This window comes from Pseudophryne corroboree, chromosome 11, assembly GCF_028390025.1.
Source record: "Pseudophryne corroboree isolate aPseCor3 chromosome 11, aPseCor3.hap2, whole genome shotgun sequence".
In the NCBI taxonomy this organism is placed as follows: domain Eukaryota; kingdom Metazoa; phylum Chordata; class Amphibia; order Anura; family Myobatrachidae; genus Pseudophryne; species Pseudophryne corroboree.
The window spans coordinates 198327903-198348754 of record NC_086454.1 but is presented as its reverse complement, the minus strand read 5'-3'; the positions used below and the strand labels follow the sequence as shown (position 1 = coordinate 198348754).

General features: G+C 46.7%; 1 protein-coding gene across 3 annotated transcripts in view; it reads right to left on the bottom strand.

Annotated features, from left to right (window-relative positions):
* The window catches only part of SIPA1 (signal-induced proliferation-associated 1), a 310973-nt gene that overhangs the window by 258467 nt on the left and 31654 nt on the right, over positions 1-20852 (bottom strand). The window contains exon 1 of one of the 3 annotated variants that reach the window (XM_063945195.1): positions 10508-10610. The exons of the other annotated variants lie outside the window; for them this stretch is intronic. The gene's annotated coding sequence lies outside the window, so the exon portion shown is untranslated. Of the gene's footprint in view, positions 1-10507; positions 10611-20852 lie in introns of those variants that run through there. 3 annotated transcript variants of the gene reach the window in all.

The window sequence follows — 20852 nt, the reverse complement described above, 5'->3', positions numbered from 1 at the left end:
TAATTAGGGAAGCCAATCCTAGGACCCCTGACTGCGATTACGTGAATTTAGCTTCAAAAAGCCTATGATTTTAATACCGGGATTGGAGGTACCAATCCAGGGGTTTTGGGATTAATCCTGTGGGTGCAGCGTCCTCCGCAGCAACCATCGGTGCATGCAATTAACTGAATAGCTGCTTTTTGTCTGGCCCGGGCAGAGCTGAGCTCTTTTGGCGGCTCAGGCATAACTGCACTGCAGCGGCGTGACATCATAGTTCACGCAGCCACATGCCAGAATCCAGCCAACAGAGTGCACTCTGTGGGGTATATTTACTAACATTCGTAATTTTCGGAAAAAGGTCAAAGTTCAATCACGAATGACATCGAAAGTGTAAAACTGCAACTTTTTGAATTTATTACGCCTAATTTACTAAGCTGTCGTATTCGGATTTTTCATTTGTTCCGATGTCGATGTCATTCGTGTTTTTTTCCCGTTTTTTACGGCAGTGATTAGCAAAACACTGCCGACTTTATCACAATGAATCTCGGCCGGATCTGTGTGATCCGTGCTGGGGTTCATTTTTTTTTTTTTTTTTTAAATAAACACTGTAAAACGGAGAAAAAAAATGCGTGGGGTCCCCCCTCCTAAGCATAACCAGCCTCGGGCTCTTTGAGCCGACCCTGGTTGCAGAAATATGGGGGGGAAAATGACAGGGGTTCCCCCATATTTAAGCAACCAGCATCGGGCTCTGCGCCTGGTCCTGGTTCCAAAAATACGGGGGACAAAAAGAGTAGGGGTCCCCCGTATTTCTAAAACCAGCACCGGGCTCCACTAGCTGGACAGATAATGCCACAGCCGGGGGTCACTTTTATATAGTGCCCTGCGGCCGTGGCATCAAAAATCCAACTAGTCACCCCTGGCCGGGGTACCCTGGGGGAGTGGGGACCCCTTCAATCAAGGGGTCGTCCCCCCCCAGCCACCCAAGGGCCAGGGGTGAAGCCCGAGGCTGTCCCCCCCATCCAATTGGCTGCGGATGGGGGGCTGATAGCCTTTTGTGAAAATGAAAAGATATTGTTTTTAGTAGCAGTACTACAAGGCCCAGCAAGCCTCCCCCGCATGCTGGTACTTGGAGAACCACAAGTACCAGCATGCGGCGGAAAAACGGGCCCGCTGGTACCTGTAGTACTACTACTAAAAAAATACCCAAAAAAAGACAATACACACACACCTTGAAAGTAAAGTTTTATTACATGCATCCACACAAACATACATACATACTTACCTTATGTTCACACGAGGGTCGGTCCTCTTCTCCAGTGGAATCCATGGGGTACCTGTTGAATAAATTCTACTCACCAGATCCAGGGTACCAGGCTCCTCGGATAATCCTTTTGTAATCCACGTACTTGATTAAAAAAAAAAAAAACGGAGACCCGAGCCACGCACTGAAAGGGGACCCATGTTTTCACATGGGTCCCCTTTCCCCGAATGCCAGAAACCCACTCTGACTGATGTCTAAGTGGGTTTCTTCAGCCAATCAGGGAGCGCCACGTTGTAGCACCCTCCTGATCGGCTGTGTGCTCCTGTACTGTCTGACAGGCGGCACACGGCAGTGTTACAATGTAGCGCCTATGCGCTCCATTGTAACCAATGGTGGGAACTTTGTAGTCAGCGGTTGACCGAAAGTGACCTCACCGCTGACCACAAAGTTCCCACCATTGGTTACAATGGAGCGCATAGGCGCTACATTGTAACACTGCCGTGTGCCGCCTGTCAGACAGTACAGGAGCACACAGCCGATCAGGAGGATGCTACAACGTGGCGCTCCCTGATTGGCTGAAGAAACCCACTTAGACATCAGTCAGAGTGGGTTTCTGGCATTCGGGGAAAGGGGACCCATGTGAAAACATGGGTCCCCTTTCAGTGCGTGGCTCGGGTGTCCGTTTTATTTTTTTAATCAAGTACGTGGATTACAAAAGGATTATCCGAGGAGCCTGGTACCCTGGATCTGGTGAGTAGAATTTATTCAACAGGTACCCCATGGATTCTACTGGAGAAGAGGACCGACCCTCGTGTGAACATAAGGTAAGTATGTATGTATGTTTGTGTGGATGCATGTAATAAAACTTTACTTTCAAGGTGTGTGTGTATTGTCTTTTTTTGGGTATTTTTTTAGTAGTAGTACTACAGGTACCAGCGGGCCTGTTTTTCCGCTGCATGCTGGTACTTGTGGTTCTCCAAGTACCAGCATGCGGGGGAGGCTTGCTGGGCCTTGTAGTACTGCTACTAAAAACAATATCTTTTCATTTTCACAAAAGGCTATCAGCCCCCCATCCGCAGCCAATTGGATGGGGGGGACAGCCTCGGGCTTCACCCCTGGCCCTTGGGTGGCTGGGGGGGGGGACCCCTTGATTGAAGGGGTCCCCACTCCCCCAGGGTACCCCGGCCAGGGGTGACTAGTTGGATTTTTGATGCCACGGCCGCAGGGCACTATATAAAAGTGACCCCCGGCTGTGGCATTATCTGTCCAGCTAGTGGAGCCCGGTGCTGGTTTTAAAAATACGGGGGACCCCTACTCTTTTTGTGCCCCGTATTTTTGGAACCAGGACCAGGCGCAGAGCCCGATGCTGGTTGCTTAAATATGGGGGAACCCCTGTCAATTTTTTACCCATATTTCTGCAACCAGGATCGGCTCAAAGAGCCCGAGGCTGGTTATGCTTAGGAGGGGGGACCCCACGCAATTTTTTTTAAGAAAATAACCACTTTCCCACCCCTTCCCACTGATATACATGCACGGATCTCATGGATCCCTGCATGCCTATACAATCACGGATTAAAAAAGCAGGTCTGTTTTTTTTTAGCACTTTTTTACGAGTTGTAATTTTTCACGGCAGTGTTTTATTTCTTTTTGCTTTGCACTTCTTAGTAAATGACCGAGATTCATACTTAAACAGCCGCGTTTTGACCGATGGTGTATTCATTCGTAATTTTTTTCTTGGACTTCCAAAAAATTACGAATGCCCTCATCACTGCCGTGATTATTGCTTAGTAAATTACCGAGATGACACTTTGATGAAAAAACGGCATCTCGGTCAAAATCGGGACCTTAGTAAATATACCCCTGTAGCTCTACAGGCAGAGTGAACTTGACTGATGCAGCTGAGGTTGAGGGAGGTACTGGGAGATGGAGCTACTCTTCTTCCACTGCTTGCAGCCTGACATCTACTGAATAGCCTGAGGCAATTGACAGCCCTGAGGTGAGGTAAGAGCCATTCCTCAGTGGGGGGCTTGGGAGCCATGAATGTCTTATTTTTTCCTTGTGCGGACAAGGCATGCGAGGGCTATGAATGCGTCTTATTTTTTTTCTGTGGAGGCAATGTTTGTGTTTTTTAATCTGTGGGGGCCCAACTTGTGTGCTTTTTTCCCTGTGGGGGCCATGAATAATAGCCTCTTAGTACAACTCAATTCTCAATACTGGGAATCACGGAAGTTCGATTTCTCTTACATCCTAGAGGATGCTGGGGTCCATTTAGTACCATGGGGTATAGACGGGTCCTTTGGGAGCCACTGGCACTTTAAGAGTTTAATAGTGTGGGCTGGCCCCTCCCTCTATGCCCCTCCTACCAAACTCAGTTTAGAAAATGAGGAGCCGGTCACAGCTAGGGGAGCTCCTAGGAGTTTTTCTAGTTTTATTCTTTTCTAAGAGTTGTTAGGTACAGGAAGGCTGCTGGCAACAGCCTCCCTGCTTCGTGGGACTTAGGGGGGGAATAGGAACCAACTCTCGAAGTTAATGGTTCTCTATCTCCGCTGACAGGACACTGAGCTCCTAAGGATGCTGATCGCAAGCCCACGAGGTGACCGCTCGCTCCCACAGCACGGCCGCCACCCCCTAACAGAGCCAGAAGAAAGAAGAGTGGTGAGTACAGTGCCAGCGGCCCGGTTAGCGGGTCACCGGCGGGAATGGTGGCACAAGGGTGGGAGCGCAGCTCTGACAGGCTGCGCTCCATGAGGGCTCAGCAACATGCATATGTAGACGCTGCTGAGGGGTGTCCTGGGCCAGCGCGATAACCCTAAGACTGGTAAATATAGCTACCAGGGGCTAATCCCGTTGTTAGCATCAAAGACCTCAGACCAGTACAATCTAATTGTGCGGGAAGCCGCACACCATTACAGGGGGTGGGGCTTCTCCTCAGAGCGGATCCAGCATTTACCAGCGCCATTTTCTCCCTGCAGATCACTGAAGCAGGACGCTGACAGGGAGCGCTGACCCCCACATAACTCCAGTTATACTCTGCGGTACCAGGGTGTTATAGACGGGGGGAGAGTGCAGTTAGTACTATTTAACCTATTAAGGTTGGTTAGTCAGCGCTGAGCTTTTATCATAATAACTGCCTACAGGGGCGCTGTGTGGCTGGCTCCTTATACTCTGTGACTCTCTGAAGGTACTCTGGGGGAAACCGTGTCTGACATTTTCCTGTATGTGTGTGTAAGTGTACATATCCACATTACCATGTCTAAGGGCTCTGTATTATGTGCTGCAGAGTGTGTATCTTCTCCTGAGGAGTCTATTCCATGTACTCAGGACTGCAATTTGCTTTCCCAGCCTTCTGAATCCGAAACCTCATGGGTGGATTCTTTAAGGAGAATGATTTCCCAGATTTCATCAAGGATGTCACATAATGAGAAAGAGACGTCGTTTTTGAGAAAATCTGTAGAGCGTTTGAACTATTCAGCTCCCACTACTTCCTCAAATACCCCACCTACATGCCTGAAAAAATGTTCACTTGCCCAGATAATGCAAGTTGACACTCATACCGACTCTGATACAGGGGACAGTGATGGTGATATGCAGGGGGGTGATGCATCCCTTGCTAAAGGGGTGCAGCTAATGATTGAGGCGATTAGTGATGTTTTACATATTTCTGAGAAGGTACCTGAACAAGTAGAGGAATCTTATTTTACAGAAAATAGGAAATCCTCACTTACCTTCCCTGCTTCTAAGGAGTTAAACTTTTTATTTGAAAAATCCTGGGAAAACCCAGAGAAAATATTCCAGATCCCTAGAAGAATTCTCATTGCTTTCCCATTCCCTGAAGAGGATAGAAAGAAGTGGGAAAACCCACCTATAGTAGACTCTTCTGTATCTAGGTTGTCTAAAAAGGTGGTTTTACCTGTCCCTGGTTCAACCGCCTTAAAAGAGCCGGCTGACCGCAAGATTGAGACTACGCTGATATCACTATACACTGCTACAGGCGTGGCTTTAAGGCCCACTATTGCTTGCGCGTGGATTTCTAAAGCCAAAGTAAAGTGATCAGGCACATTACTAGAGGAGTTAGATACTATGGATAGGAGGGACACTGACTTGTTTTTACGTCACATACAGGATTCTGCAGGTTTCATAGTGGAGGCCATGAAGGACCTTGGCATGCTGAATACAAGGGCTACTTCCATGGCGGTCTCGGCACGCAGGGGACTCTGGCTACGCCAATGGACTGTGGATGTTGAATCCACAGGTCAGGCTCTGTTTGGGGACGCTTTGGATGCGTGGATCTCCACGGCAACTGCGGTTAAGTCAACCTTTTTCCCCTCAGCAGCACCACCGACTAGGAAATCTTATCCTACGTCTACACTGCAGTCCTTTCGGACCGCAAAATTAAAAAAATCCAAATCCACTTCCACCTTCTTTAGGGGTGGTCGGGGAAAATCCAGAAAACCCTCTAAGAGCGGTGATCTCAGGTCTGGAGGAGGGGAAATTCCTGGTATCCCTGGATATCAAGGATGCGTACCTTCATATTCCGATCTGGACGCCTCACCAGGCTTATCTAAGATTTGCGCTGCTGGATTGTCACTATCAGTTCCAGGCACTGCCTTCTGGCCTCTCCACAGCACCGAGGGTGTTCACCAAGGTCATGGCAGGGATGATGCTACTCCTCCGTAGGAAAGGAGTGAACATAATTCCATATCTGGATAATCTGCTGATAAAAGCATCTACCAGGGAGAGGTTGTTGCAGAGTTTTGCTCTCTCAACTCGTCTACTCCAGGATCATGGGTGGATCCTGAACCTTCCAAAGTCACATTTGGAGCCGACAAGGAGACTAGCCTTCCTGTGGATGATACTTGACACGGAAGTGCAGGGGGTGTTTCTACCGGTAGAGAAAGCGTTGGTGATCCAATCAATGGTACGGGATGTCCTGAAGCCAGCCCGGTTTCGGTTCATCAGTGCATTCGCCTTCGGGGGAAGATGGTAGCCTCCTACGAGGCTCTTCAGTATGGAAGATTCCATGCGAGGTCCTTCCAACTGGATCTCCTAGACAAATGGTTGTGATCAGATCTTCACATGCACCAGCGGATATGCCTGTCGCCGAAAGCCAGAATTTCACTCCTCTGGTGGCTGCAAACTTCTCGCCTACTCGAGGGCCACAGGTTAGGGATCCAGAATTGGATCCTTCTAACCACGGATGCAAGTCTCAGAGGTTGGGGAGCGGTCACCCAAGGGGAAAACTTCCAAGGAAAGTGGTCAAGTCTGGAATCCATCCTTCCGATAAACATCCTGGAACTAAGGGCCATATACAACGGCCTTCTACATGCGGCACATCTTCTGCAAGATCAGGCCATTCAGGTTCAGTCGGACAATGTAACGGCAGTGTCCTACATAAACCAACAGGGCAGAAGGAAGAGCAGAGCAGCAATGTCAGAGGTAACAAGAATCCTCCTCTGGGCAGAAAAGCTTGCGGTTGCGCTGTCAGCAATCTTCATTCTGGGAGTGGACAACTGGGAAGCAGTTTCCTCAGCAGACACGATCTCCATCCAGGAGAATGGGGCCTTCGCCCAGAGGTGTTCGCAGAGGTGACAAGCCGATGGGGTGTACCTCAGGTAGACATGATGGCCTCTCTCCTCAACAAGAAGCTTCGGAGGTACTATTCCAGGTTGAGAGACCCACAGGCAGTGGCGGTGGACGCACTGGTAACTCCGTGGGTGTTCCAGTCAGTGTATGTGTTCCCTCCACTTCCACTCATCCCAAGGATTATCAAACTAATAAAAAGAACAAAAGTTAAGGCAATCCTCATTGCTCCGGACTGGCCAAGGAGGGCTTGGTACGCGGATCTTCTGGAGTTTCTGCTGGAGGATCCGAGGCCTCTTCCTCTTCGCAAGGACCTTCTGCAACAGGGGCCGTTCACCTATCAAGACTTACCGTGGCTACGTTTGACGGCATTGAGGGTGAACGCCAGATCTTAGCTCGGAAGGGTATTCCGAAAAAGGTAATTCCTATGCAGATACACGCTAGGAAGGGGGTTACGTCTAAACATTACCATCGGATCTGGAAAAAGTATGTGTCTTTGTGTGAATCCAGGAAGTTTGCAATGGTGGTGTTTCAACTGGGACGGTTTCTCCTCTTTCTGCAAGCAGGTCTGGATGTGGGCCTACGCTTGGCCTCCATAAAGGTCCAGATTTCGACCTTGTCTATTTTCTTCCAGAAACAATTGGCTGCCCTCCCTGAGGTTCAGACATTCTTGAAAGGGGTTCTGCAAATCCAACCACCCTTTGTGCCTCCTATGGCATCTTGGGATCTTAATGTGGTGCTGCAGTTCCTGCAATCGGATTGGTTCGAACCTTTGCAATCGGATTGGTTCGAACCTTTGCAGAAGGTGGACGTCAAGTTTCTTACTTGGAAGGCGGTAACACTGTTGGCATTGGCATCTGCTAGACGTGTGTCGGAATTGGGGGCATTGTCATGCAGGAGCCCCTACTTGATTTTCCATGAAGATAGAGCTGAGCTCAGAACGCGTCAGCAGTTTCTTCCAAAGGTTGTGTCAGCTTTTCATATCAACCAACCTATTGTGGTGCCAGTGGCTACTGACTCCTTAATTACCTCAAAGTCCTTGGATGTGGTGAGGGCTTTGAAAATTTCTGTGAAGAGAACTTCTCGTCACAGGAAGTCGGACGCTTTATTTGTCCTTTATGATCCCAACAAGGTTGGGTGTCCTGCTTATAAGCAGACGATTTCTCGCTGCATCAAGTTTACTATCCAGCATGCTTATTCAACTGCAGGCTTGCCGTGTCCAAAATCTGTTAAGGCCCACTCTACTCATAAAATGGGGTCTTCTTGGGCGGCTTCCCGGGGTGTCTCGGCTTTACAGCTTTGCCGAGCGTCTACTTGGACAGGGTTGAACACATTTGCTAAGTTCTACAAGTTCGATACTTTGGCTTCTGAGGACCTAAAGTTTGGTCAATCTGTTCAGCACTCTCCCTCCCATACTGGGAGCTTTTGTAAATCCCCATGGTACTAAATGGATCCCAGCATCCTCAAGGGCGTAAGAGAAAATAGGATTTTAATTACCTACCGGTAAATCCTTTTCTCGTAGTCCGTAGAAGATGCTGGGTGCCCGCCCAGTGCTTTGTATCCCTGCATTGTTACTTGGTTCGGTATTGTTGTTTCAGCCATTGCTGAATTGTTCCAAGTTGGTTAGCTTGGCTTTCCTTTTTTGTTATGTATGAGCTGGTGTGATTCTCACCCCTATCTGTGTATTTCCTTCTCTCAAAGTATGTCCGTCTCCACAGGCACAGTTTGTAGTCTGAGTCTGGTAGGTGGGGCATAGAGGGAGGGGCCAGCCCACACTATTAAACTCTTAAAGTGCCAGTGGCTCTCAAACGACCCGTCTATACCCCATGGTACTAAATGGACCCCAGCATCTTCTATGGACTATGAGAAAAAATTTTACCGGTAGGTAATTAAAATCCTATTTTTTTTCAACCTCAAATCCCAGGATTACAAAACAAATGCCGGACAGCTTTATTTTTACACTGCAATTAAGATTCTAGTGTAGACATGTCCCTCTCAAATCAAAATCTCTCTGCAACATGGTTTTGCCAAGGAGCAAACTTATTATTTTTTGCTTTACTCCCACCCTCAGAATCAGGCCCATTGTCTTTGAGATGCTTTGTTCATAGTTATTTTTAGGTAACATAAAAACTGCACTACTACCAGTAAAATATTTCTATTAGACACCCCTTTCCCTAGCTGGTGCCCTTGGCTCCTTTCACATCCCAGCTTTAAACCACAGAATTTTCGAATGGAGGACCATTTATTATTGGTTCTCCTGCTCACACCGCTCACTCCGCTGCCATTTAAAGTTCATTCTCTGGGTCCAATACATGTAGCTCATTTGCCACTGTCCTAGCTAGGGGAAGTCACTTCAAAGTAAAATGCAGTTTCAAGTAAGCATTAGAATATATTACATTATTTTGCTCTTTTGGTACAGTATCTACAAATTATATTGTAAAAAAATAAAAAAAACAGTATGGCAGCTATGACTCTTCTTAATAAATGTCAAGTTTTGTGGGGGTGAAAAAGGGGGTTTGTTGAAGGGGTTGTCACTTGGGGGCCCACTAATACTACTGCTTCTAATACTTGACACTTTTAAGTGTACATATCAGCAGGACAAATTATTAATCAGACAGCAAGTCTCCCTCCAGTACATCAGCCCCCCACCTCCTTCCCCTAGCTTCTGTAATTGGAGAGATGACAAGAAGATTGAAGGCCACAGGGCCAATAGCACTTCCCATAAAGGTGGTTTAGCTTATTGAGTATGCTATGATATGGCCTCTCTCCTGGGTGAACTGGTGGGGAGAATGACAGATTTAAATTGTGTGCACGTTAAAAAATAAATAAAACACCCTCCCTGTGACACATCTACTTTATACAGCCCACAAATCCAGGGTACCAAATTAAAGGTGACACTTAATTGGATGAATCAAATTAGGTACCCCACTTCCAGCTTTCATTTATATCAAGATATCAGATGACTGGCTGTCTGAAAGCTCTCCAAGACAGTGATGATGACCCCTACCATCAAATGATGTGGGCATACCATCTAAAACAATAAAGATCAATCTAATTCTCTGTAATCTAAAAAGCAAAATCAACAGTAAATTCTAATATAATAACATGGTGCACTGAAGTGGAGAAACACTATAGTACAAAACTCCACATTTGCTGCTACACAACGACTTTAATGTTGGAATGAAAACCGCTCGGAGAGCAATTATTTGCCCTTTCAGATATAGTGATAATTATAGGATGAAGCTATCAATCTCTCGCTGATCCATTAGCGTCAAAAGATGAAACAATGAGAAGCTACTGGATGAGCCTCTGCCTCCCCTTTGAGAATTACACAATGACAGAATGAAGCTATGGATCTACTTTACACCAGCATCTGAGGCAGTGATAAATAGAAAATTTGAGTATGTCTTTTCCTCACAAGATGACACAAACGTAATTGAGCTTTTTTCTTTTCAGTCTGTGTAATAAGACCATCTGTGCTCCACACGGTCAGAAGGAAGCTCTGTCAGTCTCCTATTGCTTAGAAATCTGACAGACAGTGAAGGCAGAAATAGGAACGATCAGTCTACTTCTGCACTTGCAGTGACACAAACAGCAGGAAGCCACAAGACTGATCATACAGAGAACATACTGTAACTCCAGACTAGTTCTTCATTTTAAAATGTATAAGCACTGTGAACAATTTACCTCTGAAATACTGTGCACTTCTGCCTGGTCACATCACCTATTGCATGTTGCTCTCTGATGGCCTTGCACTGAAGTAACCACAGCTTCCTCTATTTCACCGGCAGCCCACCCCCTGTGCCTGCAACAATCACATCCTGAGAGTGCCAGGAAGCCTGGGACAATAAGACAGAGACAGAACCAGAGTGCAAAGGAGGGGAGAGAGAGCAACACAGTGTGCGAGAGAGACAAACATCCTGCTTCTACCTGCCCAATGTACCCCAATATGCTACTGTCCATACTGTTTCCACTGATCAGAATTATTCCACAATACTGCATCCCTGTAGGGGATGTAATAACAGGAATATAACTCACAATTCCCAATAGATCCACTGTTTGAGTGTGGGAAAGTGTGTTTCACCAGCTGTTGTAGTCTGTCCCCTTCCTCTGTAAGGCCAGACTGGAAATTGTAGTTCTATAACAACAGACTAAAACTGGGCAAAAACATTTTTTTCTTTGTTTCTGAATTAACAATATCATTTCTGTACAGTCACATTAATAAGCAACTGATGCCTACTCAGTATTATCGTATTGTTTTTACATACAACTTTCCTTCTGAATACATTCAAATTATTGATACATTTGGCAATCTACATTTAACTGTACAGAATCTACCTTCACCAATGCATTTTTTCATCTTCTTCCAACTCTATACACAATAACCGTATTACGGTTAACTAAATTGATACTCAGGGTATAGCTGAGTATGCCATATTGTGACCTTGACCACTTTACAATTGGAAACCATTTGCGAATCAACAAAAGGCTTATGGACAGATATCAGGATTAATACTTCACCCCAGAACAATACAGTGAAAGAGAGGTAAACAACACGCACAGAGGAACACAGTAATCACTAGGGAGCCTTTCAAAGAACTTTTTATCCAGGAAAGGAACATAGCTTAGGAAGGAACTCAGTAGAGAATACTTTTTTAGAGTTGCAGAATTTATTGCTGACCATTGTGACATTGTACTATTGTAAAAGACATCAGTTTTGAATTGTTAAGTAGAGAAAATTTCACACTCCAAAACCACAATCTTAACATATTGTTGAATCTGAGATTTGACAGCAGTTTAAGATATTTTTTCCTGGTTAAATTATTTTACTTGAAAAGCAAAGGGCATCACATGCAAAAACATATTTTTCTAGTTATACTTCAGGTGCAAATGTGTGAACAGAGCGAACACTCCTGGTAAAATACGTAGTTTCACTGAATGTCAAAGTAAAAAAAACTGCATACAATCTCTGCAGGGTCCAAACTTTGATTTAATACCATTTGCTGAATGGAACTAAGCGGCTATTTATCAAGCTTTTGGCCCACCAAAAGTCATGCTGAAACATCAGTTTTCACATGATTTTTTTTTTTTTTAAATAAAGTACAGTATATTAACGATTTAACAAGTGTGTCATACCAAACAATAGGTCATGCCAAACTAATTTGATTAGCTTCTATGAGCTAGTAAGCGACAATTTCGACCAGGGTAACGCAATAGATGTGGTTTATCCATACCTCCCAACATGACCCTCTCCAGGAGGGACAGAATGCTCTGCTCCTGGACTTCCCTCTTAATTTATGATTTTCATCACCTGTGTATAACTAGTTAATTGATGAGAAAGGTGATTCAGCACAGCTGATGGCAATCTTAAATTAAGAGGGAAGTCTAGGAGCAGAGCATTCTGTCCCTCCTGGAAAGGGTCATGTTGGGAGGTATGGTTTATCTGGATTTTTAAAAAGCTTTCTACACAGTACCTCACAAGAGGCTGATTTTCAAATTAAAGGAACTTGGTATAGCAGACACTATTTGTACATTGGTGAGTAATTGGCTTGATAACAGGGAACAGCGAGTGGTGATTAATGGGATGTTTTCCATCTGGGCTAAAGTAATTAGTGGAATACCGCAGGGTTCTGTGCTGGGGCCACTATTATTTAATATATTTATTAATGATTTAGGAGAAGGACTAGAAAGCACAGTGTCAATTTTTGCAGATGATACTAAAATATGTCGGGTAATCAAGTCAGATGTGGATGTGGAGGCTCTTCAGAGCAATTTATTTAAACTGGAAGTTTGGGCAATGAAATGGTGTATGAGGTTTAATGTGGAAAAATGTAAAGTTATGCACTTTGGGACTAAGAATAAACATGCAACCTACCAATTAAATGGAGAAAAATAGGGGAAACTGTATTAGAAAAGGATTTGGCGGTGTTCACTGATAGTAGATTTAGCGGCAACACACAATGTCAGAGTGCAGCAACAAAGGCAAATGAGGTGTTAGCACGCAGTAAAAGGGGTATTGAGACAAGGACTGAGTGTAATCCTGCCACTGTACAAATCATTGGTACAGCCGCATCTTGAGTATTGTGTACAGTTCTGGGCACCACACTATAAAAAAGAGACTTATTAGAACCTGAAAAGGTGCAGAGGCGAGCTTCAAATTGATTAAGGGGTTGGAGACACTGAGAGGCTTTCTAGATTAGATATGTTTACACTAGAAATGAGACGACTAATGGTGTGTACACACGGAGCGATATGGCTCAGCAATTCTAAGTATATAGTCAAAATCACTAAGGGTGTGTACACACGGTGAGATCCTTGCTATGTCCTATTTTTACTTGCGATTTCCCTTGAACTCCCCGGAGGCCAGATAGGACAGATTTTGACTAACTTTTCTTGAGATCTGTACTATGTGTGCTTACGATTTTGGCTTATGTGAGATTTTGGCTTATGTGAGATTTTGGCTTATGTGAGATGTCATTGACATGTGAGAAGAACTAGATAGTACACCGATCTAGCAAGGATTGACTTGCCTGCACAGTCTATCTTTTCTTGCGATGCCGACCTGGCGGGACCGCGCATCGGGATCGCAAGGTGACTTTCACCTTGCGATCTGCACTAACTTTTCTTACGATTTTGACTATATAGTCAAAATCTTAAGAAAAAATCTCACCGTGTGTACACACCCTTAGAAAGTTAGTGCATATCACTCCGTGTGTACACAGCGAGTGATAGCGATGCGCGTCCCCACCAGGTCGCTATCGCTGGGAAAAATAGACTGCGCAGGCAAGTCAATTTTCACTAAGTCGCTGGAAAAGTAAAAGCATCCCCTATTTAAATGATCTAGTCAAAATCGCCCATAGCCAAAAACGCTTGCACACTTAGTCAAAATCGCTGGTAAAGATAGTCAAAATCGCCTACTGCCAGTTCAAGGTAAATCGCTCAGTCAAAATCGCTCCGTGTGCATGGACCTTAAGAGGAGATATGATTAATATCTACAAATATATAAAGGGGCAATATGTGAAGCTATCATGTGAGTTGTTTGCTAAGAGACCTCTAAACAAAACGCGCGGACACCCGCTAAGGCTTGAGGAGAGGAAATTTTGTACTCATTGCAGGAAGGGATTTTTCACTGTAAGGGCAATACGAATATGGAATACACTGCCAGAGAAGGTTGTAATGGCGGACTCAGTTAATGCGTTTAAAATAAGATTTTACTTACCGGTAAATCTATTTCTCGTAGTCCGTAGTGGATGCTGGGGACTCCGTAAGGACCAAGGGGTTAGACGGGCTCCGCAGGAGACATGGGCACTTTAAGAAAGAATTTAGGTTCTGGTGTGCACTGGCTCCTCCCTCTATGCTCCTCCTCCAGACCTCAGTTAGAGAAACTGTGCCCAGAAGAGCTGACAGTACAAGGAAAGGATTTTGGTAATCCAGGGCAAGATTCATACCAGCCACACCAATCACACCGTATAACATGCGATAACAACCAGTTAACAGTATGACAAAAAACAGAGCATCAGGTCCAACTTAACCCTTATTGAAGCAATTACTATATACAAGTATTGCAGAAGAAGTCCGCACTTGGGACGGGCGCCCAGCATCCACTACGGACTACGAGAAATAGATTTACCGGTAAGTAAAATCTTATTTTCTCTAACGTCCTAGTGGATGCTGGGGACTAGGTAAGGACCATGGGGATTATACCAAAGCTCCCAAACGGGCGGGAGAGTGCGGATGACTCTGCAGCACTGATTGAGCAAACACAGGGTCCTCCTCAGCCAGGGTATCAAACTTGTAGAACTTTGCAAAAGTGTTTGAACCTGACCAAGTAGCCACTCGGCAAAGCTGTAATGCCGAGACCCCTCGGGCAGCCGCCCAAGAAGAGCCCACCTTCCTAGTGGAATGGGCCTTAACTGATTTTGGCAGCGGCAATCCAGCCGCAGAATGAGCCTGCTGAATCGTGTTACAGATCCAGCGAGCAATAGTTTGCTTTGAAGCAGGAGCACCAAGCTTGTTGGAAGCATACAGGATAAACAAAGACTCTGTTTTCCTGACCCTAGCCGTTCTGGCTACATAAACCTTCAAAGCCCTGACCACATCAAGTAACTCGGAATCCTACAAGTCAGTAGTAGCCACAGGCACCACAATAGGTTGGTTTATATGAAAGGATGAAACCACTTTCGGTAGGAATTGTGGACGGGTCCGCAATTCTGCTCTATCCGCATGGAAAACCAGATAGGGGCTTTTATGTGACAAAGCCGCCAACTCTGACACACGCCTAGCCGAAGCCAAGACTAATAGCATGACCACCTTCCATGTGAGATATTTCAACTCCACCGTTTTGAGTGGTTCAAACCAGTGGGATTTCAGGAAACTCAACACCACGTTAAGATCCCAAGGTGCCACTGGAGGCACAAAAGGGGGCTGAATATGCAGCACTCCCTTTACAAACGTCTGAACTTCAGGCAGAGAAGCCAACTCTTTTTGAAAGAAAATGGATAGGGCCGAAATCTGGACCTTAATGGAACCCAATTATAGTCCCAAATTCACTCCGGACTGTAGGAAGTGAAGGAAACGGCCCAGCTGGAATTCCTCCGTAGGAGCATTCCTGGCCTCACACCAAGCAACATATTTTCGCCATATACGGTGATAATGTTGAGCTGTCACGTCCTTCCTAGCCTTTATCAGCATAGGAATGACCTCATCCGGAATGCCTTTCTCTGCTAGGAGCCGGCATTCAACCGCCATGCCGTCAAACGCAGCCGCGGTAAGTCTTGGAACAGACAGGGCCCCTGTTGCAACAAGTCCTGTCTTAGAGGAAGAGGCCACGGGTCCTCTGTGAGCATTTCTTGCAGATCTGGATACCAAGTCCTTCGTGGCCAATCTGGAACAATGAGTATTGTTCTCACTCCTCTTTTTCTTATTATCCGCAGCACCTTGGGTATGAGAGGAAGAGGAGGAAATACATAGACCGACTGGAACACCCACGGTGTCACCAGGGCGTCTACAGCTATCGCCTGAGGGTCTCTTGACCTGGCGCAATACCTCTGTAGCTTTTTGTTGAGGCGGGATGCCATCATGTCCACCTGTGGCAGCTCCCACGACTTGTAATCTGTGCGAAGACTTCCTGATGAAGTTCCCACTCTCCCGGGTGTAGGTCGTGTCTGCTGAGGAAGTCTGCTTCCCAGTTGTCCACTCCCGGGATGAACACTGCTGACAGTGCGCTTACGTGATTCTCCGCCCAGCGAAGAATCTTGGTGGCTTCCGCCATCGCCACTCTGCTCCTTGTGCCGCGTTGACGGTTTACATGAGCTACTGCGGTGATGTTGTCTGACTGAATCAGAACCGGTTGGTCGCGAAGCAGGGTCTCCGCTTGACGCAGGGCGTTGTATATGGCCCTTAATTCCAGGATGTTGATGGGAAGGCAAGTCTCTTGACTTGACCACAGACCTTGGAAATTTCTTCCCTGTGTGACTGCACCCCAACCTCGGAGGCTTGCGTCCATGGTCACCAGGACCCAGTCCTGAATGCCGGATCTGCGGCCCTCGAGAAGGTGAGCGCTCTGTAGCCACCACAGGAGTGACACCCTGGCCCTGGGGGATAGGGTGATTAACCGATGCATCTGAAGATGTGATCCGGACCACTTGTCCAGTAAGTCCCATTGAAAGGTCCTCGCATGGAACCTGCCGAAGGGAATGGCCTCGTATGATGCCACCATCTTTCCCAGGACCCGAGTGCAGTGATGCACTGACACCTGTTTTGGTTTTAATAGGTTCCTGACCAGTGTCATGAGTTCCTGAGCTTTCTCCATCGGGAGATAAACCCTTTTCTGGTCTGTGTCTAGAATCATGCCCAGGAAAGGCAGATGAGTCGTAGGAACCAACTGCGACTTTGGAATATTTAGAATCCAGCCGTGTTGCCGTAACACTTTCAGAGAAAGTGCTACTCTGATCAGCAACTGCTCTCTTGATCTCGCTTTTATGAGGAGATCGTCCAAGTATGGGATAATTGTGACTCCTTGCTTCCGCAGAAGTACCATCATTTCCGCCATTACCTTGGTAAATATTCTCGGTGCCGTGGAGAGACCAAACGGCAACGTCTGAAATTGGCAAGGACAATCCTGTACCACAAATCTGAGGTATGCCTGATGAGGTGGATAAATGGGGACATGAAGGTATGCATCCTTTATGTCCAGAGACACCATAAAATCCCCCCATTCCAGGCTTGCGATGACCGCTCTCAGCGATTCCATCTTGAACTTGAACCTTTCAGGTATATGTTCAGGGATTTTAAATTCAATATGGGTCTGACCGAACCGTCCGGTTTCGGGACTACAAACATGGTCGAATAATAACCCCTTCCTTGTTGGAGGAGGGGAACCTTGACCACCACCTGTTGAAGATACAATTTGTGAATTGCAGTTAACAATATTTCCCTCTCGTGGGGGGAAGCTGGCAGGGCCGATTTGAGGTATCGGTGAGGTGGCATTTCCTCGAATTCCAGCTTGTATCCCTGAGACACAATCTCTATTGCCCAGGGATCCAACTGAGAGTGAACCCACTTGTGGCTGAAATTTCGAAGACGCGCCCCCACCGGGCCTAGCCCCGCTTGTGGAGCCCCAGCGTCATGCGGCGGATTTTGTAGAGGCCGGGGAGGACTTCTGTTCCTGGGAGCTAGCTGCGTTGTGCAGCTTCTTTCCTCTGCCCCTGCCTCTGGCAAGAAAGGACGCACCTCGGACTTTCTTGTTTTTCTGTGATCTAAAGGACTGCATTTGATAATACGGTGCTCTCTTAGGCTGTGAGGAAACATATGGCAAAAATTTTTACTTTCCAGCAGTAGCTGTGGAGACCAGGTCTGAGAGACCCTCCCCAAAGAATTCCTCACCCTTATAAGGTAAAACCTCCATATGCCTTTTTGAGTCAGCATCACCTGTCCATTGCCGAGTCCACAGGACCCTTCTGGCAGAAATTGACATAGCATTTATTCTAGAACCCAGTAGACTAATGTCTCTTTGGGCATCTCTCATATAAAGGACAGCGTCTTTAATATGCCCCAGGGTCAATAAAACAGTATCCCTATCTAGGGTATCCAACTCCTCTGATAAGGTATCAGTCCATGCCGCTACTGCACTACAGACCCAGGCCGACGCGATTGCCGGTCTGAGCAAGGTACCTGAATGTGTATAAATGGACTTCAGGGTACCCTCCTGTTTGCGATCAGCAGCATCCTTGAGGGTAGCCGTATCCTGGGACGGCAGGGCTACCTTTTTGGATAAGCGTGTTAAAGCTTTGTCCACCCTAGGGGAGGATTCCCATCGTAACCTGTCCGTTGGCGGGAAAGGATACGCCATAAGAATCCATTTGGAAATCTGCATTTTTTTATCTGGAGATTCCCAAGCTTTTTCACATACTGTAACTCATTCAGTTCGTGTGAGGGGGGAAAAGTTACCTCAGGTTTCTTTCCCTTGTACATATAAACCCTTGTGTCAGGGACAGGGGTTTCCTCTGTGATGTGCAAAACATCCTTAACTTTGCATCATCGTCATCGACACTGGAGTCAGAATCCATGTCGGTATCTGTGTCAACAATTTGGGATAGTGGGCGCTTCTGAGACCCTGACGGCCTCTGCGACATAGGATCAGGCACGGGTTGGGACCCTGACTGTCCTGAGGCTTCAGCTTTATCTAACCTCTTATGCAAGGAATTAACATTATCATTTAAAACCTTCCACATATCCATCCAATCAGGTGTCGGCGGAGACACCACATTCACTTGCTCCGGCTCTGCTTCCACATAGCCTTCCTCATCAGACATGTCGACACAAGCGTACCGACACACCACACACACAGGGAATGCCCTTTTTGAAGACAGTTCCCCCACAAGGCCCTTTGGAGAGACAGAGAGACAGTATGCCAGCACACACCCCAGCGCTATAACCCAGGAATAACACAGTAACTTAATGTTAACCCAGTAGCTGCTGTTTATATTGTGTTTTTGCGCCTAATTTATGTGCCCCCCCTCTCTTTTTACCCTCTTCTACCGTGAATCTGCAGGGGAGAGCCTGGGGAGCTTCCTCTCAGCGGAGCTGTGGAGAAAAAATGGCGCTGCTGAGTGCTGAGGAAGAAGCCCCGCCCCCTCGACGGCGGGCTTCTGTCCCGCTTAAATATGCATTTTCTTGGCGTGGGCTCATACATGTATACAGTGCCCAACTGTATATATGTTTACTTTTGCCAAAAAGAGGATCCAAATGCTGCCCAGGGCGCCCCCCCCCTGCGCCCTGCACCCTTACAGTGACCGGAGTATGTGAGGTGTGTGGGAGCAATGGCGCACAGTTGCAGTGCTGTGCGTTACCTCAGTGAAGAACGGAGTCTTCTGCCGCCGATTTGAAGTCTTCTTGCTTCTCATACTCACCCGGCTTCTGTCTTCCGGCTCTGCGAGGGGGATGGCGGCGCGGCTCTGGGATCGGACGGCGAGGGTGAGATCCTGCGTACGATCCCTCTGGAGCTAATGGTGTCCAGTAGCCTAAGAAGCAGGACCTAGCTTCAGAGAGTAGGGCTGCTTCTCTCCCCCCTGTCCCACGATGCAGGGAGTCTGTTGCCAGCAGAGCTCCCTGAAAATAAAAAACCTAACAATATATCTTTCTCTCAGCGAACTCAGGAGAGCTCACTGAAAAGCACCCAGCACAGTATCAAACTGAGGTCTGGAGGAGGGGCATAGAGGGAGGAGCCAGTGCACACCAGAACCTAAATTCTTTCTTACAGTGCCCATGTCTCCTGCGGAGCCCGTCTATCCCCTTGGTCCTTACGGAGTCCCCAGCATCCACTAGGACGTTAGAGAAAAATGGGTTAGACAAATTTCGAACGGAAAAAGATATATGAGGATATAGCCTTTTAACCTAAACAGAATAGGGAATGCAATATAATTTAGGTTTAACTCGATGGACTACTAGTCTTTTATCAACCTCACCGACTACGGGGGTAATTCAGAGTGGATCGCAGCAGGAACTTTGTTAGCAGTTGGGCAAAACCATGTGCACTGCAGGGGAGGCAGATATAACATGTGCAGAGAGAGTTAGATTTGGGTGGGTTAGTTTGTTTCTGTGCAGGGTAAATTCTGGCTGCTTTATTTTTACACTGCAATGTAGATTTCAGTTTGAACACACCCCACCCAAATCTAACTCTCTCTGCACATGTTATATCTGCCCCCCTGCAGTGCACATGGTTTTGCCCAACTGCTAACAAATTTGCTGCTGTGATCATCTCTGAATTAGGCTCTATGGGGGTCATTCTGACCTGATCGCACGCTGTCGTTCATTGCTGCCGTTTACTGTGCGCGGTCCAGCCAACGCAGGTGGGCCGCAGTGGCTGTGTGACGTCACATGGGCAGTACGGATGGTGTAATGGTTAGCATTACTGCCTCACAGCACTGTGGTTTATGGGTTCAATTCCCACCATGGCCCTAACTGTGGGGAGTTTGTATATTCTCCCCGTACTTGCGTGGGTTTCCTCCGGGTACTCCGGTTTCCTCCCACAATCCAAAAATATACTGGTAGGTTAATTGGCTCCCAACAAAATCAACCCTAGCATGAATGTGTGTGAGTGTACATGTGATAGGGAATCTAGATTGTAAGCTCCACTGGGGCAGGGACTGATGTGAATGGCCAAATATTCTCTGTAAAGCGCTGCGGAATATGTGTGCGCTATATAAATAACTGGTAATAATAATAATAATAATGCAGCTGCTGCAACCATCACAACGATGAGTAACTCCCGGCCAGCGCACAGGAGCTGCCCTGGCTGGGAGTTACTTCAAGTACAAAAGCATTGCCGCTGTGCGATGCTTTTGTACTTGTGCGGTGGGGCCGGTCCTGACATGCGGGGCAGACTAGCCCTGTGCTGGGCGCCCCCCCCCACATGTCAGTGTGGATGATCGTAGCTGTGCTAAATTTAGCACAGCTACGATCAGGTCTGAATCACCCCCTATCTTACTATGTTACTATGTAGAAGACATACATAGAAATTCTCTTGCTTTAT